Below are 19,232 nucleotides of genomic sequence, written 5' to 3'. Positions count from 1 at the left end.
TGCATCTGGATACTGGGCAATCAAACCCCGGTCATTGGACTCTGCAGGTAAATGCCTTAACAGCTAAGCCATCTACTCAGACCTATTTCTAACATTTTAAAGAAAAATCTAAAAATATTTTTTGTTTATTTAAAAGAGAAAAAGAGGTGCTGGGGTAGGGGGAGTTGGGAAAATGGGAAAATAGCCACTGCAAATGAACTCCAGATGCATGTGTGACCTTGTGCATCTGGCTCATGTGGATTCTGGGACATTGAGCCTGGGTCCTTTGGCTCTGCTAAGCTCTGTCACCGGCCCCATTTCTAACTTTTAAAAGACAACTTCTATATCTACAGGCCATATAACATGACATTAATCCCCTTTCACCACCTCCTCTTCTTTCTGGTTATGATATAGTCATCTTTTCCCATTCTATGTTGCAGGTTTTGTGAAGGTAGCATCAGCTACTATGAGGAGATGGTCATGAACACCACAGTCCCTTTGTGGTAAGTTTTGTGCTTTTTTTTTTGTTTGTTTGTTTGTTTTGTTTTGTTTTGTTTTGTGCTTTTTCTCAGGGTGGCCTCAAACTCACAATGACCCTCCTACCCTCCCAAGTGCTGGGATTAAAGGTGTGCACCACCACACCTGGCTGTGATACGTTTTTGAATCACGTAAATGTATGATCAATCCAGAAGTTTAGTAAGTGTTAAAACATCACTTCCTTCTACAGTCAAACCCCAAGAAACTTTTTGTCTGTAAAGTTTCTGTGCCTCTTTTTTTTTTTTTTTTCCCCCTCTGAACTCAAATCTGCTTTATGGCCAATGATTCATCCTCTGCCTCACAGTGGGGAACAAAGCTTGCACATGAACAGATGGTCCTGTCTTACCTTCTGATGACCCTGAACATAGGGAACCTGCCTGTACTGCCCTCTTGGGCGCATACCCAGCAAGAGGACTGATGAAGAGATATGGAAGAGTGGTCACCACTACACGGTGGTGACTCACATGGGTTTAGGATTGGGAGAGTGTTGGAAGGTCAAACTGACTTTGTGGAAGTGATAACTTGTATGATAGGATCTGAAATGCAGAACAATCTGACTGAGCATGGTCTAAAGGCGTGTGGGCTGATTCTATGTCAAAGAACCCGAGGTGATGCCCACTTGTGTGTGACTGGGAAGACTTCCAGTCACTTCCTGTAGAAACCTTCACCACTCCATAGCTTGTAAATGTCACTCACATGTAACATTCCAGAAGGTGATAAATACTTGTCTTTTTCTTTCAAAAGAGGGAATTGGGAGTCACCACGGTGGAAGAATGCAAGTAGATTTGTGACAGGTAGCAGACACATGTCCTGAAAGTGAGACAAAGGTTTCAGACCAGTGCTGGAGGAAGTGGGAGATGATGCTCCCATAGTTCCACACAGGAGATTCCACAATGGAGCTACAGACTAGGGCGGAAATACAGGAGACGATGAGATGGATTTTGACCTAGGGCCGTAGCTCCCCTTAGTGGTTCCTCTGGTCCCCTGTTGATGGGTGGGAGTTTTAACGAGTTCCGCAATTTCTATGACATGGTAATTTAGGATAATGTGCTGGGCAAAAATGAAGATTCAGGTTCTGAGGCCCTACTCTAGAGAGAGCCAATAGTGGACTTACTTAGGAATGACTGATTCTCATGCACAAATAATTCCCTCCCTTGAGGAGCTTATAAAGGCAGGTTCAGCCCCTGGGGACATAGCTCTGGAAATGCTGAGGTAGCGGTATCTGCTATATGGTCAAAAAGAGGCTCTGATGGGAAGGCTTGTGCGCCAGCATTCCATGGAAGAGTGGGGAATACGGTTGGAATACTGGTTTAGGAGAAGAGTGCGCAGAGCACGGGAGGCCTCCCTTCTGTCTGCAGGAGACCTTTCTCCTGGGACCAGCATAGCAAGTTTCCCTCTGACAGAAATAGTATCAACAGGGCTGGAGAGATGGCTTAGCGGTTAAACGCTTGCCTGTGAAGCCTGAGGATCCCGGTTCGAGGCTTGATTCTCTAGGACCCACGTTAGCCAGATGCACAAGGGGGCGCACGCGTCTGGAGTTCATTTGCAGTGGCTGGAGGCCCTGGTGCGCCCATTCTCTCTGTCTTTCTATCTGTCTCTTTCTCTCTATCTCTGTCGCTCTCAAATAAGTAAAAATAAACAAAAAAAAATAGCATCAACAAGTCCTTTTGCAGAGAATCCTTCCATCTCTCAGCTTTGCTCCATGTCACCTGATGAGCTCTGGGCCCTGGAGATGTCGATAAGTCAGCCCGATCTAAGCCAATCTGCTGTCTTGGCTACGTTACTGTTTGTGCGCAGGCATGCAAGGCAACATAGGAGTTCATGCTTAGCTCTAGGATGCACACTGGGAATCATGAACTGAGATTGTTTAATCTCTCCATTTAATCTCTCTACCAAGATTGTATAAAAATCTATCTGCTAGGTTTTACCTGGCAGACACCCTGTCAGAGGAGCCCCAGATCTCAGATATGAAAAATGGTAGACTATATTATTGGGACCATTCGATACAACCATGTCTGATTTCATTGCATGTTTTTTTTTTTTTTTTTCCAGCGATGCAATCCAATATTATGTCTATGTCTTGAGAAAAGAGAGAGACATTTTTATACTTTAAAAAAGTATTTGTTTATTTATTTGAGAGAGAGGAAGAGGAGAGAGAGAGAGAGGGAGATGGGCACACCAGGGCCTCTAGCCACTGCAAACAAACTCCAGATGCATGCCCCACCTTGTGCATCTGGCTTTACATGGGTACTGGGGAATCAAAACTCGGTCCTTAGGCTTCTTAGGCAAACACTTTAACCACTAAGCTCTCTCCGCAGCCCTAGGAGACATTAAAGTCTGCCTTGAGAAGCCGCTTTATTCACTTGGCTGGTGAGAGGCCAAAGGTGAATAACAGCCCAGTGCTTTCAATTTGAGTTCCAAGCTCATTGTATTCGCATGATGCTGGGAAGTTTTCTGAATCAGGGAAAAAATTTAAAAAATAGAGTTCCAAGCATCCTTGCTCGGGGAAGGAGGCAGTTTCCAGAGGAAGCACATGCAGAGGCTAGTGCTCAGAGCACGTAACAATGTAGCCAAAGCGGAAATCTCACACTATGATTTTGCTTATTCAAATATGCCCAAACAATATGGCTGATGAAGAGTCTATTTGTGGTTCCAGGAGGCTGTATCAAAGGTTTTTATGATTTATTCAGAAACCACAAAGTACGAAATGAGGCTATTCAGTATGGGCATTTAGATTTTCTATTGTTAATGCTGATGATAACGTGAGGCAATTGAGTAAATTTGAAGTATGTGGCCAATATACCAATGTTAGCACCACAGGCTTAATCAGGTGGATGGAAGAGTGGCTGGGAGGGCCAAGATGGACTGAAGTAACCTGTAGCACCACCTTTGAGAGTTGGCAATAAATCCCTTATGTTTGCCTCTGTTCACCAGCTTTTCAGAAACTCTAAAATATCCCTTTATTTTTCCTTTGGATTCCTGCTTTGTAAGAGCCACATTCAACCAAATTGCATAGAAAAAAGGTAGATCTGGGCATGTGATAAACAGAGTTCCAGTATTATAAGCACACGATAGTGCCAATAAAGCCAGTGAAGGATGTCTTTCCTTCTCTGGGTCCTCCTGCCCCTAGTCTATGGCAACCCAAAAGGACCATATGTCCTTGTTACACCCTTATGTGACCTGCCTGCTGCTGTTTTCAGAATAATCCTATAAAGTATGATGATGTTGATCAGTAATCAGTAACCAAATAGACATTTTTCTTAAGAGCAAATATATATGATTAGATGTACTCACTGAAAAGAAAACCAATTCTGTCCTTACAACGAGAATAATCCATATGAATCAAATGGCAGGATGGCTTTTGTCAAGGGAGAATGGAAGCTTAATATAGAAAAAGGAATAGTGCGAATTCTTCTCTAAAAGTTCAATCTTCTCAGTGTGGAAGAAATGCATGTGAAAGAATTGTTAAATAAGATTGTTTGAATCCATAACTAGTTTTTGCAGAACACTGTTGAAATAGGAAATGTCAAAGTGGCTGGAAGACAGGCAGGGACATTCTCCATCCACTGCTGGCCAGTGAGCAGAATGTTCTGGAGGATAATTTAGAACTGAGCATTTTTTTTAAAAAAATTTTTATTAACATTTTCCATGATTATAAAATATATCCCATGGTAATTCCCTCCCTCCCCACCCCCATACTTTCCCATTTGAAATTCCATTCTCCATCATATTACCTCCCCATTAGAACTGAGCATTTTTGAAGATGTAGTTTGTGACTCTATTTAAGATGTTGTCATAAGCTGGGCCTGGTGGGATTGGCCTGTAATCCAGCTATTCTGGGGAGCCATGGAAAGAGAATAGCAAGTTCAAGGCCAGTGTGGTCAGAATAGAGTGATTCTGTTTCAATGAAATTTAAAATAGGGCAGGTAGCTCAGTGGAAGCATGCTTGCCTGGCATGGATGAGGCCCTGGGTCCAATACCCAGTACTGGGTGGAAAAAAAGAGTTATAATAGGGATAGGAAAGTAAGTTAATATTAAATATTGTAATGAGAAATATAATGATTATGACCTAGCAATATAAATTAAAACTATTTTTTTCTTTTAGATTTTTGACAATGTGTGCATGTTTATAATATATTTTGAACTTATGCAACCCCCATTACCTTCTCTTGCACTATCCCAGTAAAACCTTTCTGTCTTCCCAAATAACCCCCTTCCCACTTTCATGCCTTTTTTTTGTGACCCACTAAGTTATTTTTTTTTTAGAGTAAGCCACTCTCAACTGGGGCTGAGTTTGCCTCTCTGGCCCTGTCTCTGGCCCTGCTGGATTTGAGCATTGTCTGGATGCTGCAGATCTGGTGACAGAGTGACATTTTACTCTGGCAGAAGGCGGCCAGGGATGTTCTGAGCATCCTGCTGTGAATGGGGCTGCTTCCCACAACAGAGGGTTATTTGGTCCCAAATATCAATATTGTTGAAACCGAGATACTCACAACTGGAGCATGAGTTCTCAACAGGAGCAATATTGCCACAGAAGGGTGGAAATTTGCTCTTCGGGAATGAAAGAATATCTCTGTATTTTTCCTATGTAAACCACACATACACATTCAAAGCATGAACTTTCACAGCACAGGGCGATTAAGAACAAAATGTCTCAAAGACTCCTTGGGGATAATGGAAAAGAGGTTGGGAAATACTTGTCTAGAACAGGGATTAGCAAATGTGTTCTTCATAGGCACCAGATTGGGAGCATTTTTGCCTTTATGGTTATGTAATGACTCAACTCAGTGTGGTAGCCCATAACCGTTCATAGATAGATAGCATGGGAATGACTATATTCCAATAAAACTTTATTTAAAAAATAAACAAGAGAAGGGCCAGAGTTCAGTGTAGCAGCCCATGATTATAATCACTGAGGGCTAGGAGGTCAAGGTCTAGGCTACTTTAGAGCTTTTCTCAATAAACAAAGAAACAAATAATGTAAAACTCCCAAGAAAACAAAATTCCCAAAAGCCGTATTAGGTTGGTTAATAGCTCACAGCTTGCTGATCCTTGATCCCTGGTTCAGAATAAAGGATCAAGACAAAACTTAAAAGCATAAGACACATGTGCAGACATGTTAAAATTATTCTCTCTCCCTTTTTCTCTGTGAGTGTGTGTGAGGGAGACAGAGAGGCAGAGACAGAGATAATGCTTTAGGAAAGACTGTTATGACTTAAGGAGATTTTTTTTTTTTTTCATTTGAGTAAAATTAGCAATTGTTGGCTTAAATTTGATAAGGTGGATAGTGAACCTGGGAAAATTCCCCAATGACATATTAGAATGAAGGTGGTGTGTCACATTTCATTAAGAAAATAAATAAGTAAATTCATAGGCATGCCTGTCACATAGTAAAAGGCTATATGTTAAGATGGAGAAAAACTGCCCCAAATGGTCGTTTGGGAACTACCACGGTGAGAAATAGGGGGCTGCATCCAGAAAGAAGAAATAGAAGTGAGGTTTGATAACATACTGCTGCCACAATGGGCATAATCTGTCTGGGCATCGTAAGAGACATCAGACAGCTGGCTGTGTTTTCGTCACCTCTGTCTAGTCAGTCCCCAGTATAAATCTAAGGGAAGGTGTGGGTTCCACATTGAGGTTCATCTCTGGTTCCATAACATGGCGCCTGGCTATCAAGGGGATGAGTCGATTCTATCTCAATAGTGGCTTAAGTGAAACACATGATTTTTACCATGTTATATTGTCTAGCAGAGGGCATTCCAAGGCCCATGGGGCAAGCAACTCCGTGCAGTTACCCAGGGTGCATGGCTTGCTCCAATATTTATTCTCCAGGAGAAAGGAAGGTGCGGTGACTTGGAAGTGGCACGCTTCCCACAGCCTCGCGTGTTTGCGATTACGCCTCATACTTGATGTCCAGCAGGGGACCCTGAGGGAGGTGGGGCCTTGCTGAGAGTGGGACCTCAGTCCCACCCCTCAAGCCATGCCTACCCCACCACGGTGGAACTTTCCCTTGAAAGGGTAAACCACGAATTAACCCTTTCCTTGCACAAGACTCTTCTGGTTGGCCGTGTCATCCCAGCGGTGGCAAGGTGACTGCTGCAGATGGGAAGGAGAAAGAAGCACAGATTAGGATTGTGATTAAGAAGTTTTCCTAGCCGGGCGTGGTGGCGCACGCCTTTAATCCCAGCACTCGGGAGGCAGAGGTAGGAGGATCGCAGTGAGTTCAAGGCCACCCTGAGACTCCATAGCGAATTCCAGGTCAGCCTGAACTAGAGTGAGACCCTACCTCGAAAAACCAAAAAAAAAAAAAAAAAAAAAAAAAAAAAGTTTTCCTGTCCCATTTCACTATCCGGGAGAATTATATATTCATAATGGACATAGGAGGGCTGAGAAGTCTCGTCTTTAGCTGGAGACGTGTGACTGTATCATGTAAAATAACGGCATGTGGAAGGAAAAGCAACCAGACATCTCTGTCAGAGAATTTAATAAAGACAAGCAGGTTGTTGGGTCATTCGCATGGGATGAAACAGGCATGATAAGGACCTGAAACGGCCATAGGAGGAAGGATAGTGTAAACAAGACGTGGGGGAAATTATCACAGGTCTTCAAGGGCTTGGAAAGATGTGGATCTTCTTCACCTATCTTAGGAAGCCAGTCCTAGGATTAACAGAAAAAGGAACAGTGAAATCAGAGATCAGACATAAATAGTTTTTTTCTTGGGTTGGCTTTGTGGTGGATCTCTTTGCTTAACAGTTTTGGGGAGATTTCAGTCCTCCACAGCTTGGAGGTGTGGCTGAGGGGCTCCGCCCGTGGACGTGGAACAGCTGATGGGTTGTTTAGAGGATGGTGGATGGTGGTGGACCAGGAAGAAGAGAGTGAGGCTGAAACCCTAACCCTCAAAGGCCCTTCCACAGTGACCTACTTCCTCCAGCAACCCCTCCACCACCCCCGCCCCCCTCAAAGGTCCACAGCCTCTGAAAGCAGGTCTGCCAGGTAGGGAACAATTTCCCAAGTGTGAGCCTATAAAAGTGTTGTGCTGAATTTCTTTTGAGACCTGAATAAAAGTTACAGACCTCAGGGTGAGATTGACAGAAACAAAGGCATGATTCTGTGCAAAGGTAGCCTGGTGAACTAATGAGTTTAATTGGTGTTACTTATAGAGCACAGGCAGTTACGGGATGCTGGTCTGCTGAGGCAAATGTCTAAGCAGTTAATTGTATATGTCCTTGGGTAGAGGTGGAGTTTTATGAGCTGCTCCCTTAGAAATCATGAACTGAGTTCTGGGTAGCGGTGGTGCCTTGTGAATTCTTCTCCCAGTGACCATTATCAGCCTATGAATTCTGGGTAGAGGTGGAGCCTTGTGAGCCCCTCCCCTTAGCAACTAGTAACTGTCTATGAATTTTGGGTAGAGGAGGGACCTTGTGAGTTCCTCTTTCTGTTCATCACAGCTGCTGATAGTTCAAGAGGGCAACAACCATGTTATGTTCAGAGCACCATGTTCCACAAAGGGAGATCTTTCAGACTGAAACCTGGACGAGATTTAAGATGGAATTAAAGAATTAAATGGATATGATGTTCGCCCTGCTGGATAGTAATAAAAAGTGAGTACAGTACGTGCATATGTGTGTGTAAATTGGAATAAGCTGGAAGAAATACTTGGAAATTAATGTGCAACCTTATAGATTTTCAGCACCCATAAGCTGTCCCCCCCATACCAATGACTTAGGGTTCTATCAGATATAAATACCTTTCATTGCCAAAGTATCACTCGAGGATCAAAGGCAAGAATAAAGGCTGGTGGCCTTAGATATTTAAAATAAAGCAAGCCTTGATTATTGTAGGAATGCTAAGTTAGATATAGTCGAGGAAGTCTAATGGATGGCTGCATTTGCTCCCTAGCCTTGGCCGCTCTCGTCCCTGTAGAAAACTAACCCTCCCGCTCCGTGCTGTCCGCCATCTGTCACTGGCTCCGATGCAGTGGGGGAGGGGAGCAACTCGAACGCCTGGATGCCCAGAGGGAATCACTCCATGTCCTCAGACACAGCTCAGGTCCTTGTATGAAATGTTTTTCTGCACCCTCCCCTCCAATTTTTGAAGAAATCACAGAAATAAAAGGTAGAGACGTCTTTCAAGGAACAAAAGGACATAACACTTAGGCCTGCAGCCTGAAACCTGGATGAAGACGAAAAGAGATTTGGGTTTCAAATAAAACCCCAACAGGAAATGACACAGCACGGAAAGACTCCTCTGAATTCAGCGACCTCATCCATAAACAAGGGGTTCTTGTGTGACCCTTGACCCCAGTCCATTATGACAACCTGTATAACTGGTATGATTTTCATTTGTGTATGTATGTAGTGTACATGCGTGTATGCATTTTTACATGTGTGTAGGTCTGTGTGTGTGTACAAGTATATATGCACATTGCATGTGTGTGTATATGTGATGTGTGCGTGTGTATGTGCAAGCTCACCTGTATGTCTGTGTGACGTGTGCATGTGTACGTGTGCAGGAATGCATGCACTTCTGAAGTGGAAACTTTTCTTGAACCCAGAGCTAGTCCAGCTGGCCAGCTGGCCCCCCGGGGTCCCAGCTCCACCTCCCGAGTGTTGTTGTGGCATGAGGACCTCCACGCCCACGTGTCATTTCCACCGATAGTGTAGTGAAGGGGTCTGAACCCTTGTCCTCACTCTGTGCAAGAAGCACTTTAGCCACGGAACCACCTCCCTAGCCTATCTCCATTTTCCTGTGAACTCTTGATGGAAAACATTTATAAACAGGGTGAATTTGCATACTAAAAATGTTCCTCTAGTGTACATATAAAAGTAATTGTTGAATTAGTGAAATCTCATGTCGTATTGCTCCTAAAAGCATGGCCTACTGCCAGGTTTCCTTCATGAGCTGGTGGCCAATGTGCTCAATGCTGGTGGCCTTGTTTCTTTTTCCTTTGTTTTATATGTGTGTGTGTGTGTGTGTGTGTGTGTGTGTGTGTATATATATGTATGTGTGTATATATTGCAGTAACATATTCTTGGAAATGTAATAGAAACTCCCAACATAAAGTGATTTACTCTTCCCCACTTCTTCTAGGACATTGGAAAATACATGGAGATTCGCTGGGTTACTAAGCTGTTGGGGCTTGAATGTAAAATGCCCCCGAAGGCCTCGTGTGTTTGGTACTCAATCCCCAGTCAATGGTGCTGTTCAGGAAGGTTGTGCGGTCTTTGTGAAGAAGTGTCCCTGGGGTGTCACAGCCCAGCTCCATTTGCCACACGTGGCTCACCCTTGCTACTTCTTCCCTGTCCATGCGATGCCAGCTTCTCACTTCTGCCATGTTTTCCTGCTCATGATGGGACTGTGGGGCCAAAGAAACTCTTTTCCCTCCATGAGCTACCAGCTGTTTTGTCCCAGTGTACAGAACATAACTGACACAGGACCTACTTATTTTGACAGACTAATGACTATATCCTGACCCAAACATGTCCACACTACCTGTTTTGTAACAAGAACTGTGGCATGTGAATGCAGGAAGATTTCAATCCCTGGAAGAGAGGGTTGGAAGAGTCTCATGTCCAGACTGATACATCCAGCGTTCACTTGACTTGCCCATCTGGCCTGTGTCTCCATCACCCAGACCTACGAAAATGGGTTCTATAAAGGCGCTTCCTTCTGCTTCAGGGCTACAATCCATCTAGCTTTCTGTTGATTTTCCCTTACTGTAGTTTTCTGATTTAAGAGTTCCATAAAGTTTGTAACTCCAAAATGATCTCCTAGAGAAAGAACCAAAGCTGCTGAAAGTCAGCGAAACATTCCAGTTTACTGTGGGGCCCATATAAAGATGACTTCAAATCCCTTTTATCTGTTGGTATGTTTGGTTCCCAACTTAATTTATTTAAAATAAAAAAAATAAATAAAATGAAAACCTCAGCAAATTTAATCCCACTGGCATCTAAGAGCATCTTAGAGTACAATAGCCATACATTGGTTAACCAGATGAAAGATTATATGTTTTATTATAGCACTATAAACCTCAAAATGTCCCTGGCAAAAATGTTAAAGTACCATTAGAGACATAAAAAAGATTCTGTTAAAGTGGTATCCTGGTGTTTCATATTTGTTCTTTCATTGTGCAGCATTTGAAATCAATTTTACTTCCTGAAGTTTAAGCAGTTTTCTCTCTAATTGGTGGTAGGGTGCATTGAGAGCCTCTGAGCTCTGAAGGGTAGGGGCTGGCAGACAGAATGTGCTCTCCTGATTCAGCATGGTAATTATACAGATGTGTAAAATGGAGTCTGAGGTAAAAATAATAAAAATAAAAATAAAAATGTGTCATGGCAAAATTGAGTATACATCCCATCTCAAGTCTCAAACAGGAGGAATTCAAGGTCATCTTAGTGTTCAGTAGTATGGTGTTTTTGTCTGGGCATAACAGGATCATCCCATCACCACCCTGAAACAGAGATAACCTTGGCCTGGTAGCCATGGCAACAAAATAAGCAGACTGGCACAGTGGTATCTAGGTAATGGTAAGAGAACTAGTGGGGGAGAGAGGAAGAGGGTTCCAGAGCTGCCATCTGGGGTCCCAGCCATCCCTCCTGCTATCATGTTTCCCAGCTGCAAGTGGATCAGGAGATGCTAGAGTCTGTGGGAAGTGAGAGGTGAACCGAAGGGGGACCTGCATGGTGCGGCTTCCTTGGAGTGGTCATGAGGTGGGACCTAGCACTGATGCCATACCACTGTTGGAGTTACCCACATTCCTGCAATGAAGGAGGAACAGGGAGAAAATAGCTGTTTTTCTTTTTAAACTTAAGCAAGTTAGCTAGGAACAAAGGCCCAAGGAGATGTCACCTTGCCTGCCCTGGCAAGACTAACTGGAACCTTCATCTGATCCTGTCTCCTCCAAGATGGCTGCAAGCAATTCCTTAGCAACAGCACTTCATTGGCCTGGCACACCTGGGTGAGCTGGGTCCTTCTGAGTCAGCCTTTTGAGTCCACCATCCAATCAGGTCTCTCTGCTTTATACACCTGAGTCTGACAAGGCTCATCCTAATTAGATGTTTAATCCATAATGGATTAAAAAGGAGCCTGACCATGCGTGTAAGCTCTCCCTTCTTTGCTTTGGCCCCTTTGTCTTTTGGCTCTGCCTGAATGCAAGTGTGAAGGTCTCCCTCTCCCCTTTTTCAGCTTGGCTGGAAGTATGTGTGTTTGGCGGGGGGTAATTTCTCTGCTTACTTTCTACATGCATTTCGTCTCTGGATGGTTTCCTGTTTTACGACAAGTGTGATGTTTAAACTCTGAGTCCTTTTCTCTTCTGTCTCGTAGCTTTCCCTGACCCGGATGGGAGCATGGAGGTGAAGAGAATCTCACACTCATGCCTCTCCCTCTCCCTCCCTCTCTCTCTCTCTCTCTCTCTCTCTTTCTCTCTCTCTCTCTCTCTCTCTCTGTATGTGTGTGTGTGTGTGTGTGTGTGTGTGTGTCTGTCTGTCTGTCTGTCTCTTTTCTCTAGTGGTTTTCTCCCTCAGATTTCCCTCTGTGAAGGACACTATCTCTCTTCTCCCCCATCCCACTTTCCAGCCAGACGAGGGGGACAGGGAATTTCTTTCTTGCTTGAGACAGCTCGCCTTCCCCATGGATCCTAATTCCCCCTAAAGTGAAACTCATAATTCAGAATTTATCCTTCTCAGGGTCTGGGTTTTCAATTCTTTGCTAATTGGAGAAGAGCCCAATGTTGGGGGTCTATGGGCCTAGGATCTCCTGCATCATTAATCCCTCCCTAGAGCCCAAATCCTGCATCACATGCAGTCCCTCATTCATGCTACTCAAGGAAGTCCAAATAAGTTTATTGTTTCCCTGTACTGGCCTTAGCTGGCATCATTCTTTTGTTGTCTGTTTTAGGGGCCCCGTTGAGGGCGAATAGACATCTGACCATGTCTCCCTGGGAAAAGGCCACACAACACCTTAGAACTGACTACTCATCTCGCCACCAACTTTCTGGGTCAGTGATCATTTTTTCCACAAACATGGGAAATCATGAGTGTGGATGGTAGCAGAAGATCCTGCCAGTCTGGGAGACCTCAATTAGGTCTGGGGTCTTTTTCTTCCCTTTTCCTTTTTTAGACAACACTTGAAAGGGGAGGGAGTTGGTCAGTCTTGTTGCCTAAATATCTGTATTCCAGGTTTTTTATTCTTATCTGGGGTCCAGAACTCATCCCTGAGGTAATTCCAGTTGGGAGTCTACAGCCTACATCTTGGCTATAGGATGTCTATACAGGATGCTTTCATAGTATCATACTGGTATTTTTCAGCACTGGAGATATATTTGCTCATTTGGACCCATGACCCCAAGTAACTGAAAACCCAAATGGAGTTTCCTTACTCGCTCCTAATTCTTATCATTCCCAGTGTAGTTGCTTTGTTTTGGGACTTTAAATGAGGATAGTGTTACTAATATTATTGATAAGAATGCATAATATCACAACTGTCTGTTATTCACTTAACTGTCTACAGTTGTTTACCCCTTGGGTACTAACACTGTGCCAAACAAAGGGACATAGGAAGTCACAGGACCAGCAAGATGTCTGTCCTGTTGAAGTTCACACTCTACTGAAGGACAGATGTAATTGTGGCACTTAACCAGGTTATGAAAAGAGGAAATTGTTTTATGACAAGAAGAAATTGGAGGTAGGAAGGTAGAACTCTCCTGGAAAGGGTGTTCAGGGTTGTCCTCTGAGAGATGATGCCAGCTGAGATCAAGCCAGGAGTGATGACGTTTCTTTTAGGGGGAGAAAATTCCAGACAGAGATGACAGTAGATGCTAGGGCCGGCATGCCCCAGGGCATCTGAGGCTCACAAATTGAGCCACAAGGATCACTCATAGTGAGTGAGTGAATGTCAGGTAAGAGATAAATCTCAAGAGGAAACTAAGAGGTCAGATAGGACCATGTATGTCGTGGCAAGGATTTCTAATTCTCTAATGCTATAAATGATACCATACAGAAAACCAAGACAAAAGTGATTGGTAACATCATAGAAAATGGTGAATAAGGGCTTCTGATAATTTCTTTCTATAACAACAGCTGCCAGAATTCAGAATCAATGTTTTCAGAACATTGGAAATTAACCAAGAAAGCTATGGAAATTAGAGAAGGACTCATTCAAGAAAAATGGCTGAATGTTGTTCAGAACAAGAAGCTTTGTGGCATTTTAACTTGCCCTAGTCTTACCCACATTTCTTGCTTTGCATTGGCCATGAAAATGAACAGAGCGCAACGGCAGTGAGAGCCTTCACCCTGGCAGCTGCTGAAGAGAGCAGCGCAGAGCTGAGCTGAGTTCTTTCAAAGCCCTAAACGGAGAGAATTCACTTACATAACTGCCTTTGTTAGGCCTGACTTGGAGCTTATCCAGCATTTTCCCAGAGGGAGGTTGGGGAATATGATCAGAGGCAAATTTTTCATTGTTGAAACTGTTTGAGGTGGTATGTAACATTTGGGGTAAAAAGCAGGCTAACCAAAAATTTCAAAAAAAAAAAAAGAATGAAAGAAACCTGAGGCATGAACTGTCCCTGGAGGCATTGAAGACTTTAAACCATCTTGCCTTGACCTTGAAGCTTTGAGGAAGCAGGAAGTGAAGGCTAAGGAAGAGTTGTAAGTTATTAGGAAGAGTTGTAAGTTGTTAGGAGATTGACCCAGTTAGATATACACACATGCACATGCACACACATGCACACAAACACATTTGTACAGACAAGCGTGCACACATGCACACACAACCGTTCACACATGCACATGCAAACACGCAGCCTTCACAAAGGCTGTGAGGTTGATTGGCCTGAGACATTTCAGAAGATAACTGTCCACCAGGATAATCAAATCCAAGCTTCAGTGATCATGCAAACAAACAAAAAAAACCCTTGAATATAGACTAATTTAGAGAAATGGTTTATAAAAGACACTAAATGAAGAACAGCAACAACAGCAGGAAGAACAAGTTTTGTGGAAGAAATAGGCAAGAAATTGATTTATATATTTTCTATTCTGTTACTATAATAAATGATTTTCAAAAAAATATGATCTATCTAGAATTAAGAATATGTTTTGTTATAAGTGTGATAAAAAGATAACAGCAACTGTGACGGAGCTCAGAATTGAACTTAAGAAACAAAACTTCACATCAGATTTTTTCAGTGTTCATAATTATTATTATTAACATATTTTGTATGGGTACATCATGTGTTGGTACCCTCTTTTCCCTTGTCCCTGTCCCCATTCCGTTGGGGACACCCCTCAGTGGGGTTGCAGGTATTCCCCATGGATTTGTGGTTTATGCATTGTGGGAGCAGCAGTCAGTTGTTTTTTGGGGGGTGGGAATGCCTCTGGGCATGATGTGTCAATCTGTGGCTCTTAAAATTTTCCGGCTCCTTTTCCACAATATTCCCTGAGCTGTAGTGGGTGAGTTTTAAGTCTACTTCAGTGATATGCTCTGGATCTCTGCTCTGGTAGGTGTTGAGTATCCTCAGGGTCTGTTGCCTTCACCCTGGCACTGATTATCAGGTTCAGCATGGAAGCAGCAATCTTCTTTGTCTCCTCATTCATCTGTAGATTCAGCTGTGGCTTGGCTGAAGTGTGAGGGTGTTATATCTCCTCCGTTCTTGCTACCTTCTAAGAAAGAAGGTCAAATTCTTCAATGGAGAGTGAACTCAGCATAGTTTCAGTGGGATAAGTAGGGCTGGAGAGATGGCTTAGCAGTTAAGGTATTTGCCTGCAAAGCCAAAGGACATGGTTCAATTTTCCAGGACTCACATAAGCCAGACACACAAGGGGCATGCATGTCTGGAATTTGTTTGCAGTGGCTGGAGGCCCTGGCATGCCATTTTATCCAAAGACTACTGATAGCTTGATTCTGGAGGACATAATCTTTGTCTCCATAGGATTCTGACCTGTTTCCCAGTTCCAGACATGGGTTCCTTCACAATGAGTGGATCTATTAGCCAATCAGGAAGTAATTGGTTACCCACGGAGGCTGTGTGCCACTATTGCACTGGCGTGTACCTCCTGTCAGGGTGTTTGCTTCTGAGTAGCTTAGACCTCTGGTTGTTCAGGCTTTTGTGGGCCACTTTCCCCCAGTAGCTCATGTAGCACTTTCCAGCACTAGATGGCCTAACTCTTTGGGGACTGCCTTTCTTTTGAATTCCAGCTAGTTCTCTCCATGCTGTGTGTCAACACCATATGGTGTCTTCAGCCATAGGGCCTTAGCTTTTGCCTCAGGTGGGTAATCAAGTGCTTGGCATAATGCTGTCTTGATATGGGAACCTCACAGTTCTCTCTGATCAACAGTTCAATGTGGGTAGTAACTAATCTCTGGTACCGGGAGTTATAGGCCAGAGACAGAAGAATAATTCTCTTTTTAAAAATATTTTATTTTTATTTATTTATTTGACAGAGAAAGAGGGAGAGAGAGGGGGGGATGGGAATGGGCATACAGGGCCTCCAGCCACTGCAAATGAACTTCAGATGCGTGCTCCCCCTTGTGCATCTGGCTAATGTGGATCCTGGGGAATTGAACCTGGGTCCTTTGGCTTTGCAGGAAAATACCTTAACTGCTAAGCCATCCCTCCAGCCACAGAAAAGTAATTTTCTTTTAAACTTGGACTTCATCCCACCCTCACCAGGTCCCCACTTTTCAGGGGCTTCCCCCTTGCTCCTTTGTAAAGGTTATATCTTTTAGTTTATCTCCAAGGATAAAAGTTTCTATGGTATCAGCTCATTTTGGATTTAATTTTGTGTTTGTTTCTCCCCCTCCCTCCAAGCCCTTCCATCCTTATTATCTCGGTCTTGAGCTGCCTGTCAGATATGTCAGCAACTCGGGCAGGTGCAGGTTAGGAGCTACAGAGAAGCGACACCATGCGGCCTTTGTCCTTTTGTGATTGTGTGAGTTCGCTGAGTATGATCTGTTCCAAGTCTAACCATTTTTTTCTACAGATTTCATCATGTGTTTTTTTTTTTTTTCTTACTGTTGAGTAGAATTCCATTGTATGAACATACCACAACTTCATTATCCATTCATTCAATGATGGGCATCTAAACATGTTCAAGAAGCCAAAAGACATCATGTCTAAACAACAGAAAGTAAATGTGAAAAGGGTATGGCAAGAAATAATAAATATTTATGGAGATATAATTATCAAAGTGAATTACCTAGAAATACTAGAGTTGAAAAATGTGATAGCAGAAATAAAAATTTAAGCAGAGGAGCTTAAATTAGATTTGAGCACTCAGAGAAAGGAGAACATTGGAAGCTAGATAATGATTATTTTGTCTACAAAAAGAAAAAGATTCGAGACGAGACACCTGAGGCAAACCATCACATGTCATGTACCGAGGTATGTATGCACAATGGGCCTCATGAAAAAAGAGAGAGGTGAGACTGAAAGACTATTTGTGGACATTATGGCCAAGGTTCTCTAAATTTAATTTTAATAATTCCATTAGTCTCCAGTGGCAAGTTGCTGAACAAATCAATTCATTAAGTCAAAAACAGATCCACACCTAGACAAATTATAAGCAAAGATTATAAAAAATCCTGGGCGTGGTGGTGCACGTCTTTAATCCCAGCCCTTGAGAGGCAGATGTAGGAGGATCGAGGCCACCCTGAGACTACATAGTGAATTCCAGGTCAGCCTGGCCTAGAATGAGACCCTACCTCAAAACACAAAAGTCAAAAATGAGACAATGTTTTAAATTATTGTTTATAGTGCTGGGGATTAAATTTAGGACTTTGCAGAATGCTAGGTAAGCACTCTACCACTGAGCTACATCCCAGCCCAGGAGATAACCTTGAAAGAGGTGCTTTGTAACATACCTGGACTCCTAAGGAAGAGTAGTGATTGATTTCTCACGAGCAGCCCTGGTGCTCCTAAGGCAGTGTGAGATCACATGCAAACCTCAGGTAGAAAAGTTTCTCAAACAAAAAGTGATTCCCTACTAAACTGCTCTGCATAAATAGATAAAGGCAAAATGCAGGCATTCCTAGATAAAAAGAAAGCATAGACTCTACTACCAGTGGGGTCCTTTCTTCAAAAATTTATATATAGGGCTGGAGAGATGGCTTAGCGGTTAAGCGCTTGCCTGTGAAGCCTAAGGACCCGGGTTCGAGGCTCGGTTCCCCAGGTCCCATGTTAGCCAGATGCACAAGGGGGCGCACGCGTCTGGAGTTCGTTGCAGTGGCTAGAAGCCCTGGCGCGCCCATTCCCTCTCTATCTGTCTCTTTCTCTCCCTCTCTCTGTCACTCTCAAATAAAGAAATAAGAAAAATGACAAAAAAAATTAAAAAAAAATTTATATATTGAGTCCTACAAGTTGGAATTCAAGGCTGCAGACTAACTTAACTGTCCATGCAATCACATGGGCGCACACAACAGCACATTACTTACAATGCTGACTTCTTACCTGTCTGATATGGAATCCATAAAGTAAATGCTATACATTTGCATTGATTGACATCTGACATACATAGATGCACTTTGTGTGGTAACATTAGCATGAAGGTAAAGATGAGATCTTTACTACACAGGGACAAAGGTTCTGTACACTACTGAAATTCACTTAGTATTACAGGACCAAACATGCAAATATGAGAGTGAAATCTGCAAAACTCATATGGGGGTAATTTTTGTTGGCAAGAGAAGAAAAATCTATAAATCAGCATCAAAATGAGAACCATCAGGGTGAAAATGAAAGGTGACGCAAAACGGGCATGGATTTGGAAGTCCACCTAGTTAAGGTTGAGGAATGACAGATCGTGTAACTCTTGAACATCTGTGGGGGAAAAAAATAGCCTGGCTACCCAATTTAAAAATGAGAAAGGGATTTGAATCCACATTTCCCCCAGACCAATTCTGCAAATGGACAATAAACACGAGAAGACACTCACCTAATCACGTTAACAGAGAAGTGCAAATTGAAACCATGGTGACCTGCTAGTCGCCATGATGAGGGTGGGCGTGCCCCAGAAAGGAGGTGATAGTAAGCATTGGCAGGGAGAAGACATGGCAGTGTTCATCCATGGCTGGCTTGAATGTGAACTTGTTCCTTTAGAAAGCCGGGCCTAGCTCTCATTATGTGAAGTGTCTGTTTTCAACGAGGCCATACGAGTCATACCTTTGGGAAACATATTTCAGAACATTTTATTATATCCACAATGTACCACACCACCACTGCTTAGTTAAAAAAAAAATCCTTGCAGCTCCACCCGAAGAAACTCAACCACTCCCTTATTTCTCCCTCCCCATCCATGCTCAGATCCTCAGGGCTCATTTCTACATCCACCCGTGTGGATTTCCTGGCCCTGCACCTTTCTCACAAATGCAATGATGAGATGTGCAGGTCTCTGTCTCCAGCTCCGGTCACTCAGCATAACGTTTCCAAAGTTCACATGGTGGCATGCACCTTTAGTTCTTGCCCCATTTGTGGATGCGTTCTCTTGCAAGATAGACAATGTCTTACTTATCTACTCAAAAGTGGAGGGCGATTTATATCCCTTGTATTGTTGGCTAATTTACAACCTGAGGGTGTTGCTAGCAACATTCAGGACAGGTATTTTTGTTTGTTTTGTTTTATTATTGTGGTTTTGCTTAATATATTGATTTATTGATTTATTTGAGAGAGATAGAGTAAGCTAGGCAGATAGAGAGAGAAGAAGGGTCCACCAGGGCTTCCA

The sequence above is a fragment of the Jaculus jaculus genome, chromosome 6 (genome assembly GCF_020740685.1).
Source record: "Jaculus jaculus isolate mJacJac1 chromosome 6, mJacJac1.mat.Y.cur, whole genome shotgun sequence".
Taxonomy (NCBI): Eukaryota; Metazoa; Chordata; class Mammalia; order Rodentia; family Dipodidae; genus Jaculus; species Jaculus jaculus.
The sequence above is the reverse complement of the archived record's forward strand: the minus strand, read 5'-3'. Positions refer to the sequence as shown.